The sequence below is a fragment of the Excalfactoria chinensis genome, chromosome 18, assembly GCF_039878825.1.
Source record: "Excalfactoria chinensis isolate bCotChi1 chromosome 18, bCotChi1.hap2, whole genome shotgun sequence".
Taxonomy (NCBI): domain Eukaryota; kingdom Metazoa; phylum Chordata; class Aves; order Galliformes; family Phasianidae; genus Excalfactoria; species Excalfactoria chinensis.
The window spans coordinates 7,869,507-7,885,712 of record NC_092842.1 but is presented as its reverse complement, the minus strand read 5'-3'; positions in this window follow the sequence as shown (position 1 = coordinate 7,885,712).

The window sequence follows — 16,206 nt, the reverse complement described above, 5'->3', positions numbered from 1 at the left end:
CAAGAGACTTCAAAACAGCTCCAGAGACTTTAAGCTCTCGATTTATTCACAGATTTAGAATAACTCAGGAATACAAAATGACAAAATGTACATTTTTTATATTGTTTACTAATGTATTGTCTCTTGTCCCTGATCCGTCATTTCCCTGACTGGAGGAAATATATTCAGCTGCTTCGCTCCCTTTAATGCTACATCGTTCTGGAGGAAAAAAAATTCCCATTTGGTGAAAATCTCTTACAATTCTGTCTTGCAGAATATCACTCCTGGAGAATTATGTGAAGATCATTAATAAATACATTTTTACAATGACAGCCATTTCTTCTGTGGTCGTAATTTGTATCCGTTATTTCCCTCAGCCTCTCCACTTCCCAGAGAATCCGATGGTGAGAGTGGAGGAGAGGAGAGGCAGTGCAGCTTCGCACCAAGATCCAGATGGAGGTTTGCCACGTGGATTCAGCCAGTGGCTATCACAGAGCTGGAAATCAGTCAGCCCCGAGCGCACCGTGTCACCCTATGGGAAGATGCTCTCACCTGCTGGGAAAGGCCGCCTCCGCGGCGCTCAGAGGAGCACAGTGGAACCGCAGCATCCCTGGGGCTCACCGTGGTGAGATAAAGCTCCTTCCTCAGGCAGGGCCTGCACATGGCGCCTGGGCCCACACTGATCAGAGGTCCCCGTGAGGGTTGCCCTAAATAGTCAACAAATAGGGAATGCGTGAAAATAATAGAAAAGTAGTTAGGATATTCTTGTTTTCAGCACTATAAACCATTAGTTTTAGAATACAGTGATTCTAGTCCCACAAAAGCACATTATTTTAGAAAGGTGCCAAATATTCCTTCTTTTTCTATGTTGTCTGTGTAACTTCCTTTGTACTGGAGGCATTTCTGAAACTGCAGAACTTACTCTGTTTCTTTCTGCCCCTTCAATCCACAGACGAGCTCATTTCACTGTTGCTGGCAGCGTTCTGAGGCCGCTTCACTTTTGGTTCTCTCGTGTTTCTCATTACATTACAGTGCAGCTATATTTTTACAGCCATACCTAAACCCAGCTATAACAGAACACGGAGAACTTTGGGAGCAGCCAGCCTTTAACAGCCCCTCCTTGGCAGAGGCTCAAGATTGCTCCAAAAAAGAAGAGGGGGAAATAGGCAAAAGTGTGAGGGAAGCAGAAAGCCACGCGGGGAGCTGCCTGCTGTCCTGGGCTCTAGCAGAACAAAGTTGCAATATTTGTTTGCAAACCTCTCAGTGTAACAGTGAAAACTGAAAGTTAGTGCCAGGGATAAAAAACAACAACAAAAGACAGAGACTTTTGTACCTGCATTAGTCATCTCCAACATCTCCTTCTTCTGCTTTTCATTTCAACACCATGTGAGTTTTAGAGTGAAAATGCTCTGATGTTCTGCTAAGAGGTAATCCAGCCCCAGATTCTGGGGGTGAGTTTATTCCACGTGCTGTGCGCCCAGCAGTGGGTCCTGGGAGGCAGAGAGGGACACAAATGCCCAGATGTGCAGCACTCTACGGATCTGGGCAGGCTCTGAGTTATTTTTCCTTTCCAAGACAATCCTGGATCAGAGTTAGTCCAAAAGACATGCTGCCCTGGCAAAAGATAAGTCCAGAGCTCTCCCAAGTGTACTGCTGATGAATCAACAGCCACAGCACTCAGCCAGCTCAGAGTTGTGCTAGATGTACAGCAATAAATGATGTATTTTTGCTGCACAAATTACAGTAGCAAAGATACGCCGGGAAAAAGCATTAACTATTGAAAGGCAATTAACACACCAGTTCACTGCAATACTACAGTGCTTCTTTTCTCATTAGACTTTCCATGATATTTCCTGCCCCCACCAAAGTCCTCCTCAAGCAAAATGTTTCAGTACACTGTGAAAAACACTCCATTTCCCGACACAGAGAAGACAAATTGTTAAGGCTACCTGTGTGGATTCACTCTGTAAGGATGCGGTGCCTGCTCCAGGCTCAGGAAGGCACTTCTCACTGGTGTCAAACTTCTCCAGCTCCTCTGAAGGACAGGATGGCAGAGCAAATTGTGGATCCCAGGGAAACCCATGCAAAATCCCACCAGCTCCTCTGCAAACTGGCCGGCTGCCTTTTGCTGCTGAGGCCTGCAGCTTGAAATGCCACAGAGTCCTGCCTTAGGTCAGTCCTTTCTATATTGATATTTCTGCATTCATGTCTCCCACAGTAGCAATGCTGTTGTCAGGGCTCAACACAGCAAGAGGCTCAGGGTGAGCAGGATCCAGAGGCTCCTGTGCCAAGGAAGCTCCTTCTCTCTCTGATACTTAGTCTTAGCAGGTCCTCATGTTTTTGCATCTTGCTCCAGGGCTCATTCTCAAGGCTGACACACACAGCTGCACCCTGTGAGGCCCCTGGTAATTCATTACAACACTTGTGACTGACAAGAGCTGGCACCTTCCCCATCAACACACACTCTGGGCCAGCATGAACAGCATATCTACAGTCAAGGAGTCTCAAAGTAAATGCTGGAGTGAGTGCTCATGGCTGAATCTTGCAAACACTGTTCAAAAGACTTGGCTCCTGGGGCTGGAGTGTATCATCTCCAGTGTGAGCCTTGCTGAAGTTAATATTAATGCTATGATATTAATGCTACAGCTAACCCAGCCAGCTGCTGCACAAGGCAAGAGGAGAGTTTATAGCTGAAAAGTCCCGGCAGCCTATTAGTTCTCCACAGGACAGCAGTCTCCTCCTTCCAGATGCGCACTCTGGCATTCAGCTTCAGAGCATCTGAGTGCTGGGAAGATGGCAAGCTCTGCACGTGCCAAACATGTGTCGGAAACATTTCTGAGAAGCTTCTGCTCAAGCTACACATCCCGCTCCGTCCCACGCTGTTCCAGACATGACCGCAAACAGTGGGGCTGTGCAGCAGGGCTCCAGCCCTGGGGATGAGGCGAAGCCACACTGCTGGTGCCCAGTCCCAGCCCCAGGGCTGCTTCTGCATTAGTGTGGCTCTGAATGGCTGCATGGGGACCTACTTCTCTGCTCAGTGTGGGCAGATACTCTCCTCTGCCTGGCCCATAGGCATGTATCAGCCCACGTCTGCATTGTTAACACAGGTGGGTTTGTGTTTGCACTACACAAGCCTAGCAGGCCAGAGACCAGACCAGTACCTGTACACAGCTTAATAAGTTTCAGTAAAGGAAATGTTGCTCGGTAGAAGAGTACAATCATAAAAAATGAGCTCTTTTTCTCTGTGTATTTAACTACCGTGAAGTTATTACTTTGGTGGATGCTATATTTAATTCTCATCCCCATTGAATTAACCAGCTCACCACAGCTCCTTTTTTTCATATCCTGAAGTGCTTTTGGGAAAGGAAAACAGCCATTGGCAGAGCGGCGATTGCTGTGTTCCCACCCTCAGCAAGTTCACCAAATGAGCTCCTTTAGGGAGCAGCAGAGCAGAACTGCTGGCAGCCACTGTCCCCATCATGGGAACGTCATAGCCCAAACCAAAGCTGAACCCTGACAGAGAGGCACGTCAGTTTTTATTTGGGGGTAAACAGTATTTCAGTGAAAGAGAATCCATTAACCTAATGATGCAGACAGAGAAGTTATCCAGGATACACCAGAGGTACAGCGAGCGATGTGCTAGCAGGAAAAAGAGGAGGAAAAAGGAGTGATTTTTTCAGGTGTTCTTGTGTGTTTGCAGAGGGAGCACAGTGAGACCGCTTGGTGAGCTCTGCATCAGTCTGTGGTGTCACCGTCTGCCCCTGGAAGAATGATGCTTCCCACTCTGCCTCTCTTTGCACAGAAAAGTTGTAAATGACATCTCTGTCGGTGGAGAGCAAATTCTGTTCCACCGAGTTTTTGTACATTAAATATGCAGGAGATGCAGCGGTATCTAATGCTGTGTGCTCATTGCCTTTGTGATACATCACTACTAAGCAGAGTGTAGAGTGAGCCAGCCCAGAGCAAAACTATTGTTTGCAATTGCCTTTTCCTTTTGACATTTTCATTGTATATTCTTTTAGGATTGTAAATCTCCTGCAATGTCTTTACAACTCAGCTGTGAAGAGGCAATATCTAAAAGGCTGAAGAAGAAAATGTCCTGCCACCTGGGAGCTGCACGTTTTATCTCCCCAGTAACATTCAGGTGTCTTGGGCCGTTTCGGCTCTCTTCTCTTATGCTGTGATATTTTTCAGTCAATGCATGCCTGATTCTTTTTTTGTTCTATCCTGAATTGCAGGTAGCTTTGAAAAAAACACGCATGAACCAGCCCTGCCAGGTGGAAAATAAAGGCTCCTGATTGCTATCATTATTATCATACCACTAGACATTTTATTAACACTAAAGTGTGACATTTCCCTCTAAAGAAAGGCCTTCCTCTGCCCTTCTGCACGGCTACTTTATTGAATCCAAACTCCGTTTCCGAGGATCTTCACCTGTTTAAACGCTGCTGTGTTTCTAAAAGCAATTTAACCTTTCATCTTTTATGGATGTATCCTTTTTTTTTTATCAAAAATCCTACAGGGCCATTTTTCTTCTCATCTCCTTGTGATCTCAGTGATATTACGTGATGTAGCTTTTGAAGAAGAAATGCCGAAACAGCAGCTGCACCACCTGCAGTTAATGCAGCGGGAAGACGGAAAAGGCAACCTGGAAAAATCCCTTTTCAACATTTCTCTCACAAGCTCCTGGTAAGAATCCCCCAAACTGACAATGTCTCTTGCATAGAAATTAAGGGCAAGTGCTCAGGAAGGGGATAATGGCCTGGAGATTTTGCCCATACAGAACCCATCAGCTTGTTTTCTAGCCTTGCATCCTCTCACTGCAGCAACAAGTCAAGCACCACCCAGCTTTAATTATTTATTCTTGGCCAAGGCTGTATGTTGTCCAAGGTAACACGGTCTCCTGGGATGAAGAAAGCCATTCTGAACACAATCAGTGCCTGAGAGATGCGGTGTTTAGAGACAGAACTGTTTTCAAGGCATTGTTGGATGATTTTACTGCTTACTTACTGCATGGCACCCACGGGACTCTCGGCTCAATAACAAACAAGCAAGCGACAGACCCCAGTATGTACTTCCTTCCACCAAATCCTCTAATGCTGGTTCTGTGGAAGGGGACTGTTAAGTGCTGCTAATCAAAGAGCTCTCCTTGGTGCGGGCATCAGTCCCCACACAGGAATGATACCAACTGACCCTCGACTCTGGTTAGTCTGCAGATCTTCCTCCTCTGCCTCTCCCCTTCTCTGCATATCAGGTGTCAGTTTATGGTTTGGGAACTTTAACTTTAGTAAAACTTCTCCCACTTGTGCCTGTGAACGTCCTTCCTTGCCACGGAAGATGCGTTTCATACATGGATGCGTGGTCGAGGTGTCTCCCAGGTGTGCTGTCTCTTAGCTCTACTCAAAATCTACATTTAGCTGAAATTTACTTTATAAAATACATTAATAAAAACAATTAAAGCCACATAGCCAGAGCATCCACCAACCAAAGAGACATCATTAACATTCCCTGCACCTGAATAACAAGCGAGGAAAAACAACATGGGGATTTAGAGTTCAACTTGCAAAAGATAACACCATGCATTAGAAGCGAATGAGCCTCCCATTGGGAGCAGCACTAGAGAATGGAAAGAAAATAAAGTAGGGCAGTGTGCCAAATTCAGGAGGTTTAAAAAAATAAGCAGCACAGCCATCACAAAAGAGTCCCCGTTTCAGCCCAGCATGGGAGGAAGTATGAACTGAAACCCAACAAGGATTTCCACGTTACTGTCTTAATTTGTAAAGGCTTTGAAAAATAACACAATGCTGAGCTGGTCTTTCTTTTTGGGGAAGAGGGGAGAGGGTCAAAGGGAACTGTATTGGTTATCAAATAATGACAGAAAAACCTATTCTCTCTGGCTCTCCTAAACTCCCAAGTGACTTGAAGGGACACAAAACACATCCAAAGAAACCCTTGCTCAGGAAAGCAAAGCAAAGCCAGCACCTTTCTCCAGCACGCTGCTCTCGTGGAGCTGCTCTGGGCCTCCTTGCTGCGCACTGACACACAGCAGCTGTCCACCAGAGGGACAGGAGCTGCACCTTGAATTGGAGGCTGGTGCTCTCCCTCACACGGGAAGACAAGCTTTGGGGACTATAAAGCATATGGCAATAATGGCAGGATCAGATCTCATGCACTCAGGGGCAATTCTGGACTCACGCCATTAAGCACACACGCCTTATAATTACTTGTCCAAGAGAGAAGGAGGTTATGCTAATGACACCCACAGGTACTGGACGCAGCCTATTTGTCCACATTGTTGGGGGATGCTGCATCCATACCAAACTTTTAGTTTTTTCCTCCTGTTTTCATAGCTGTTTAGGATTTTCTGCCTTTTCCCCATTCTTATTCTGTCAATTTTAATTGTACAAACCCGGCTCTTCACCTTTTGTTGCTTAACGGATATAGGAGAAGGCAAAATGCAGGTAGGGCACCACAAAAGCAGAAGGCAGGTGAGCTTTGAAGGAAAAGGGATCTGGGAAAGGGACAAAAAGAAGCATAGAAATGGAGGGTTGATCTCTGTTGTACTCACAGCATGCAGTAAGCCAAGCATCAGCTACTGTACCTTAACTAGGAGCCGGTAGAAAATCAAACCTTCCCTCTGATCAATAGTATGACGGCGAGAGTTTGATTAGCCTTGGAAAAATTACAATAAGGAGAGAACTTTTTCCCTCCATGGGCTGGGTGATTTCCCTGTGAAAGTTTTTACAAGAATGAGGCTGCATATAATGCGTCTTGTTAACCCAAATTACATACACTCGAATTCCCTCTCTTTCCCCAAAGAAATCAGAGAAGAAATCAGGCGTGAAATGGCATGTGGGTGGAGCTGAGCAGAGCAAGCGCTGCACTTGTAATTAAATGAGATTGCTGAGCCCCTGCTTCTCAGAGCCTCGCAGGTTTTGTGCTGGGCTCTGCTCACTACCCAGCAGCATGGCAATGCAGTTTGTGTGCAGATTCTGAGGACTCTGTTCAAGAGAATTCATGCTGCAGGAAGGGGAGGCTCTGTCCATTCTCTAGGTCAGGAAATCCTCAGACGGAAACTTGATGCTGCAGCCCCAGCTTCTCTGCTATTGCTGTATCTCCCATTGCTTTGCCAAGTCCACTTCCAGCGCCCCGAGCAGCAGGGCTTCTGGCCTGTTCACTGGAGACAGGAGTGCACTGCAATTTCAATTTCTTCTAATCTTGTTCATTGCTTCTACCACCAGATAACTGGCCAAGTTCCTCCCCTGAGATGCTGGGTGCTCTTCCTGCACTGTCCTTTCTGCAGAAGCCCACACCTGAGTGTGCTGTCTGCCTGCTCTGGATGGATGAAATTCCTGGGCCTGCTTGTTGCTGGTGGGACAGTGTATGCGATGCTGCTTTGTAGCACACCGTGTCTGCATTTCACACTTGAGAGTCTTTTGAGCCTTTGGTGGCATAATGCTGGAGTTAGTTGACAGTCTGCACCTGTAAAGTTTTGCAGGAGAGAGATGCTAGATCTGGGACAAGGGAAGGCTGAAGAAGCCGCATTTTAGGCCTTTGCAACTGCAGTTTGTGAGGAATTCTGCTTGTGAGAGGATCAGCTCCCCTCACTGACTGACAGCTGCTAAATGTACCAGTAGCTCCAAAGGAGATGTTTTCCGTGCATGTACCTCAGGCTGCCCCTGCTGATCTGCTGCCCGGGGTCAGGTTTATCTTATACTCTATAAAATAGCAGCATCTTCAGCTGCTTCTGAGAATCTGCCCTCCCCTGCAGTCATCAAAATGCACTCCTCATTCACAGCCTCCTTCCAACACTGGGAATATTTCGACCCTTAGCAACAGGTGATGACAGGGCACGACATGTTGTATCAGTGTTTCAGTCTCTAGAAGATTAAGATTAGATTTCTCTCGTTTTTGCATTAATGTCCTGTGAGATACGCAGGGCTCAGCTTTCAATCAAAGTATTGTGTTTCCCACACACGGATGTACAGCTGAGCTCTGCACACAACGCTCATGTTGGTGTACTGGTAACTCTTTTATCTTTTATTTTAAGAACACTCTTGCCTGGGGGCCAATGTAATTTTGACCATCCACATATCACCTCAGGAACTCACAAAATTAAACCAATTTTTCATTACTGTTCCCCCCCCATAAACAGTAGAAACAGCCTTGATGAAGATGTGGGCAAAGATGCATATTTTTAAAAGATACTGTGTGCAGCTGGTTCCATCTAAAAATGGAACCCCAGAATGATGGACACATCTGATTCTGTTTGGTGAGGACACAAGCAGGGTGAAGCAGGTAGGTCTGCTCTGCTGTGTGTGAGGTGGCACAGAGGCAAGTAGCCCAGCTGGCTCCAGCTGCGCTGTGCTGTCAGTGGCCTCTTGGGACACACTGCAGCCACCCAACCAACCTGGCAGGGCATCACCTGTCAAAAAGCTGTGACGAGGTGCTGCAGACCTGTGCCAACATATAAGTCCATTTTTGAGAACTAATGAAAATGCAGGGTTGGGCAGGTTTGGGACCGGGCAGGTCAATGTGTGTCCAACCAAGGGAGCTTTCCCAGAAAGGTGACAGCTACAGAAGGCTCATCATTCCTGAGCTGTGCAGATCATGTGCTGTATAACTGCAAGCCATCAGCCTCCCTAATGAATCCCATTAACTGGATCATTAACAATGATCAGTTATACAAAAGGCAAAATGGGTAACCTGTTATTAACAGAGGACTCTTTTACTGTTTCTAAATATATGCTTGAGCAGCTAGGTGTTTTCTTGTTCTCTATGCACACATTAAAGAGAAACTGCAGAGCAATAAATGTTAGTATTTAAAAACAACCAACTTAAACAGGGCACTTCCAATATAACTTCCTCTTTATGGAGGAATAACAAAGAATCCCCAGGCTTCTATGGTTCTACAGAGACTATAAAATGATTGTGAGTTTAACTGAATCTTTCCTGGTTTTGAAGGTAAAAGATTAGTGCATGCCAAGGGAATATGCCTTGCTAATACTTAGACTCAGTCCAGCTGCATTTTTCCCGTGTTTTATGGCATCTGTTTTTGTCACTTTCAACAGCTAGGTAAAGCCCCGAGATAAGAAACATACCCAAAATTAACTCTGTAAAGAGACGAGAAGTTGGGCTGACAGTTTCCCATTACAGGCTTTGTAGAGCTGGAAGCTCCGATGGCCAGAGATGTGCAGCACTAGTGCAGTAAGTGGCACCGTTCCTTGTTAATTATTCATACTTAACAATTGATTTACCGCTTGGTAAATGTATTTAATGAAGAAAACAAGCTTAAAGTAGTGAAGCGCAGTGCTGCGTTCAAGGGCAACAGATGCAGTGCCCTGGGATCATCCCCTGCACATTTCTGACAGAAAGCTTGGGCACATGAACAAACACAATAAGCTCTCTGATGTACTCTTACCAGCATTTACTTTGTGCTAACAGCACAGGCTGGGACACCAACCAGTTAGAAAGTACTGAACATTTAAGTATGCCTACCCCCAGTACAGCTGGTTTTCTCCATAACCTGCTCAGCATGAACCTGAAATCCTTCCTCAAACCACAGCCTTGCTGGTGTCTGGGTTTGTGTCACCTCTATCGCTGTGACTCCTTATCAGAGCAGTCCTGTGCTCCTGAACTCTGAGACCCGTGTTCTCCCCAAAGATCACCCAGTTGTTTTTATACAGAAGTGCATCCTTACCTTCTTTCCATTGTAAAGCTCCTGGGACTTCTCCTGTCTCTCAGGGAAGGAGAACAGATAGCTCTTCATGCTCTCCCAGCCTTACCTCTTTTAACCGTGTTTAGTTTTCCACAGCCCTGCTTCACAGGTCCATGCTTTCTGATCTGCAGCTACCAAATGATATGATCTAGTGTCTCCTTCCCAAGAAGGAAGATTTCCTTCAGTACCAGCCAGTATAAATTCCTATGTTTGTTATATGTGATAGACTTGTGCGTTCTCACATAACTTGCAAATCCCCGAATGGACACACAGTAGTTCATGGTTTCCATTTCCCAAAATAACACAAATCAGGTTCTGCCTTTCCCAAAATAGCATAAATCTGGTTCTGCTGTCTCCAGCACGGCTTCGTGTAGCAGCAGTTAATGCTCAGAGGTGGAACAAGAGATACACACACATGGCTGCATTCATTTGCTGCCGTTTCTTTTTTTGCAGCTTCCCACGTGAAATGCAATAACTTCTGCTTTGCAGTCACACACATTTTGTGCTCGTTTGGCGCTGCTCGCTCAAAGACTTCAAAGAACTGTCTCAAAATAAAGTTAAGTAACCTCTGGACAGCCTCCATGTGGCGGCTACAAAGTAAACTCACGTCAGTGGTGGAAACCGGACGCAGGAGTGCTGCCTTGGTCTCTGCTCCAACCCATAGAAAGAGAGAGAACAGAGAAGTTTGGAGTCCTGCCAGAAACGCATTCTCCCTTCTAACACCTGGCATCACCTCCAGTATAATTGTGGAATTAAAATGGATTATATTTATATGCAGATCTTGTAAACCGTAAGAGCAGCCTGGCTTTCAGTCTTTTCTAAGCCAGCAAGTAATGATGGTGTCTGCATGTAAGTGGCAGCAGCACACCTTACATTCCAAACACAGATCCCCAGGAGCTGGAGCTGTTTTGTGCAGAGAAAGTAGTTCTACAAATAGCTGCAAATGTCTTTTCTGTGACTTCTCTTTTGTGCTGGAGCAGCCGGGGAGGGGGGTGGGGGGCTCTGGAGAATCCTGTCAGTGCTAGTGGGTGTTGGTGCACACAGGCTGTAACCTCTGGGACAAAACAGAAAGGCAAAAAAAGAGAGTATGCACACAAAACAAGACAGGGAACAGCCTGCACTCGGGGAGCCAAAGAGTAAAGATCCACAGAAAAGAGCATTGTACAGCTTTTGTATTAATCTAAAATGGATCCCTGAATTCTGTAGGCACAATGGAGGTAGAACTGGAAAAGACATAAATGAAGGCCACAAATGGGGATTACATTCAAAAGCCTTTTGGGATGTGTGTGGTTCCGCCTATTTCTGTAACGTGAATGATACTGGCTGCAGCATAACTTTTGCCATCATTTATTATGTCGGATTATGTTTTTGGAGCCCGTGTCAAGTGTATATGAAATGGAGAATGTCCAGGTCTGTATTAATTAGGATCGAATGAAAGAGATCGTTGGAACATTCGCAATTGATTTCTTTAAGCATAATACAGTCTCCAAAAGGCCCCAGCAGCTGGCCAGTGCAGCAGGCCGTTCCAAGATTTCTCTTCCAAAGCCTGCCCAGATGAAAGTGAGCACTGCAGACAGCGCTGGAGGGGAAGAGCCTTGTTTCAAAGAGCAGTGCAGGCTCGTGGGTATGAAACATCTTATCTCCTGAGTCCATGGGTAGCTCACGCTTGTCTGCCTGCCTCTCCAGAACCAGTCAGATCATACACTAACAAAAATGGATATAAAAGCTTTTGAGCTAGTTCTAAGGGCTCTGTGCATGTGCACTAATAAAGGCAAGTCTGTGGTCAGCTGGGTTAAATCCACTGACAACAGTTTGTAACTCAGTACAAAATGTTCAGCAGGTCTAGTAGAAAATCTGAACCTGTCTGTCCAGAATAAATGCTAAAGCCATGTGAAATAAAGAGTTCTTCTGCCTTGAAAAAACTGTTATCCAACCCTTAACAAACCCTTGGAATCTCTAGGTGTAAAAGATGAGATTTCCAGAGGGACATGGTCTGGGCAATGCCACCCGTTTTCTCTCCTGTCTGACTGTGGGTGACAGGTCTGGCCTCTCAGAAATCCTTCTTCCCTACATGCACAGAATCCATGTCCTGACTGCTTGGTGTCAGCTTCTTGCCCAAACACAACCTGCAGAACAATGTTCCAGAGTAGCTTCTTTGTTAGTCTTGATTTCCAGAACAAGGACAGCAAAAAGTGAGGGATCAAGCATGTGGAAATGATGTGAGAAGGCTAATGAAGTTACTGGTGGAAAAGCCATTTCTGAATGCTAGAGGCTGTAATCAGAAAACTCAGTTGAAACCTGTCCACAATGATCTCACATCTGCACTTCCCACATGCCGAGGTTAAGCAGATGGAACACACTGCTGATGTCGTGTTAGTTAGGCAAAAACCTGGTGCTAACAATGTTCTGAAGGTGTGACAAGCTAAGGTGGATCTGCCTGAGCTGCTGGGTAGCTCCAGAGGCACAGCTGTGTGGGTCAGAGGCATTCAGCCAAACTGAATAAACTGGAGCTGCCAGAATCTTCTTGTAAACACACCAAGATCAGAACTGATCACAGCATAAAATGCCTCTTGAACTCAATTCCCCCTTAGACATGAAGAAGAGCAAAACATCTGACAGAGAAGCAGATCAGGAAGGAAAGAATTTGGATGTTTGGCACTGTGTAGGAATCAGAAAGAATAAACTGTCTGTAGCTTTGAAAGCTCTGGTCAATACAAATAATATATGGATTAGAGCTCCTTATCATCATTATCCCTTACTGGACCAATATGTTTGTGGAAATTCAAAATTCCATCCTAGGAACATTCTAAATTACCAGAGAGTGTCTGTCTTCTCACTGCTTTCAAACAGTAACCAAGGAACATTAAAGTACGCAGTAATTACCATGGATTACTATGGGTAACAGCCTGGTTAGTTCTGTGCCAGTGCAAGAAAAGGAGATGGTTATTTCTTCGCTTACTGTGCTGCAGATTCACTGTGACTTCCTTAACGATACTTTCCAGTAATCTGTCTGCACCTGGAAAAAGTCAATGCTGATTTTATCGATTAAATCAGCACAGAACTGCACAATGCTTTCCAAATATTTACATTCTTCCTATTTTAGCTGTTACTTTTTTTCATAAGTATGTGGCTGAACTACGCAATGTCTGGAGCAGGTCTCTCTTTTTGATGAAAAGCTTCACTACTTCTTTTTCTCTGGAGGCTGGTGCAAAAACTTTACTTTCTGTTAAGTGCTGGATTTTACAGTCTAATAAACTGATACTGTGCCATGTAAACAAGCTGTGTAAATATGCAGAGAGAGCCACACCATTTGCAGAGATTTTTGTAACAAAAGAGGAGCTCCCACAGAAGCGGCATTCCCAGGAAGTAATTGTAATGTGCACAACGTTATGCATCAGCATGCTAAATGGTATCGTTAGGTCTGAATTTACTGACAGCCATCCTTTCCCCATTTACAGTAATTTCCAGACAAATTACTGGTAACTCACCTAATGTCATGATAGAGTCAAACTTATTTCTTTGCTTTCCAGACTGAAATCACATCATTTTAAGCATCTCAGCTAAATCCTGCAATGAATGAAAGACCGTCTCTCCATTTATGGAAGTGAAAACACGAGCATTTGCAGCCCGGCTTCTTTGTTGCTTGTCTTCATAACCACGGCAGCTTCCTGTGTGTCAGAAACATGCCCTCTTTATTCCCTTTTTAAAGTGACTTGCCAATCGTAAGATACTCTTAAAACACTTGTTTATTAACTGTAGTCCAATAATCTAATTCTTCTGCTTCTCTTTAATTAGGATGAGGACAGGCTGTGCTCTGAATAGCCCCTGCTGTCCATGCTGGTAGTGAATTATGGCACCGGTGAGTGACCAGCCTGAAGTGCGATGTATGGGTGTTTGAACAACTGGCATGGTTTGCTCCATGTAGGTTTTAAACAAAGATGCTGCAGGCTCAGGAATAATGATTTCAAGTATGGAGGTAATCAGAGTTCCAGTCAACTCACTTGCAGAACAAAACAAAAAGGACTGGTAGGTCTGGAAAGGGAGATGTAATATTGAAAACTTGGAAAGCAGAAATGCATACAGCCGGCTACTGTATAAATTGTATGCACCAAATTGTAGATGCATGAGCATTTCACACACAACCAAACCCTGGCAGCTAATGTGAATTGGGGACCTCACACATGTATTTCACTCTGTAGCTTTTTCAAATGCAAGTCAAAATGGTCTGGAAAATGCACAGACCATCATTTTGCCCGTCATTATTTTACTATGGATATTAGCTCTCCCAAAGTGTTAAATACACTTCCAAAAAAACCAAAAAACCAAAAACAAAAACAAAAAAAAACACCCACTTTTTTCCTTATTTGTTGTGAATAAAATAATTGCCACCAGGAATGATGTAAATAATGATGTAAATGGCTGAAACCTCCTTATTCAGAGGAGACACATTGTAATTCACCTATATTCAATAAAAATCTCTCCCACGAAGCATTATTAAGTCACTATGAAGCCCATAAGCACATGCACTTGGAACTTCTCTTAATCACCTGATGCCTTTGCTGCCATCATGCCTAACTCTGAAGCCTGTTTCTTTCTTTTTATTTTGTTGTTGTTCTTTTTCTTCTGATCAAACAAGGTGACTACTACAACTGTCTACGTTTTAATCTTTACATTTCAACAGGGAAAAGATAGCAAAGTGTTATAAGAAAGTGCTCTAAATGTGTTCCTAACAGTAAGAAATTATAGCTTGGAAAACAAAATACTCTAGAGGCACACTCACAGTACCTTCCATCAATTCATTTTTGCTTCCAGAGCAAGTGTTCAGCATTGTTTCTATAATGATCCCTAGCATCTTCTCCCCAGATTCGGACAATATGAGTGAAGAAACAACTTTAATGAACTGTAACTCTGAACTGCATTGCTGCCCAAGGAAGCTGTGGGTGCTCAGCCCAGTTGGTGTTTCAGGGCAGGCTGGATGGGGCCCCGGCCAACCTGATCTGAAGGGAAGTGTCCCTGCCTGTGACAGAGGGTTGGAACAAAATGAGCTTTAAGGTCCTTTCCAACCCAAACCATTCTGTAATTACAAATCGCTTACAGCGATACCATCCCTCCATACTGTACATCAAAGTATGTCTATTCAGCATTCTTAATATCGAATATTCTTTCTTTGCTTGACAAGAACAATCCATTATACTGTACCAAGGTGACTGGAAATTTTTTCTAATGTGTGTTCTCCTTTTTTACTCTTTATTGTGTATAAACTCGAAGACAAAATATCTGTATTATCTTAAATAAACTAGATAAAGTGTATTTCAAAAAGTTTCTTGAGTCAAAATGTAGCAAATCATTGTATGTATTTTCCATATATAGGTTTCATTATATTCTCATTCTAAGTTACTCTTTAGTCTCTTTCATATTTAAAAAATGAACTACACACCTATCATGCAAAATGTAAAGAAGTATGTTCAACTAGATCAAATTAGATATACAGTAAAAATACACTTCCAAAGAAATATCATTTCCATTTTTTGTTCATGTTTTTAACAGAATTTCAGACTATTACATCAAATGTGGAACTGTACAAGTATGTGAAGAAACATTAGGATTGCAGTAGTAAAAAAATGTACAGCATTCAAAAACAACAAGCTCTAAACAACCAAACAATACCACAGGATTGAAACAATCATGGGGACAACATAGGTCATCGGAGCCAGTGAGTGAATCCTAATGCACCTACATAAAGACCCTATGTAGAATATTGTCTCTTATTTATATGCAAAATCCCTGATTTGATTAAACTGGACAGTTTATCTAATTTTCTCCTATAGGTTTCAGGTAATATTAACACCAGAGGATTCCCCTTCATAAATTTCAGTCATTTGAAAAGGCAATATTGAGAATGGTTTTGAAAGGTATTTCCAGCTGTGTGGATTCAGGTAGTTAAAACACAAGGTCACAAATGAGAACCACTGGAACTGTTGTCTGCTCTATGAGCTGTAGCACTTACAAATTCAGGATTCTGTTTTTTAAAACTTCTTACAGGTTAATACGCAGCGTTTCTAATTATGGGCTGTATCCATTTAACACTGGACCAACATTGCCTTTTAAATCAAGAAAAGAAACAGCGAAGCATGTCAAAAATAAAAATATGAATCTCCAAGGTAGTTGACAATGAGCAAAACTTTACACACAGCAGAATTCCTGTGCCTGAGTATCTTCAAAAGGCAGACACGTTCTCTTTTACAGTTCATAACCAGCACAATTTACTTACCAGACATTTCTGTTATGAGAAAGAAAAAGAAAAAGAAAAAGGAAAAGAAAAAGGAAAAGGAAAAGGAAAAGGAAAAGGAAAAGAAAAAGAAAAAGAAAAAGAAAAAGAAAAAGAAAAAGAAAAAGAAAAAGAAAAAGAAAAAGAAAAAGAAAAAGAAAAAGAAAAAGAAAAAGAAAAAGAAAAAGAAAAAGAAAAAGAAAAAGAAAAAGAAAAAGAGAAAGAGCCTTGGACAAATCTG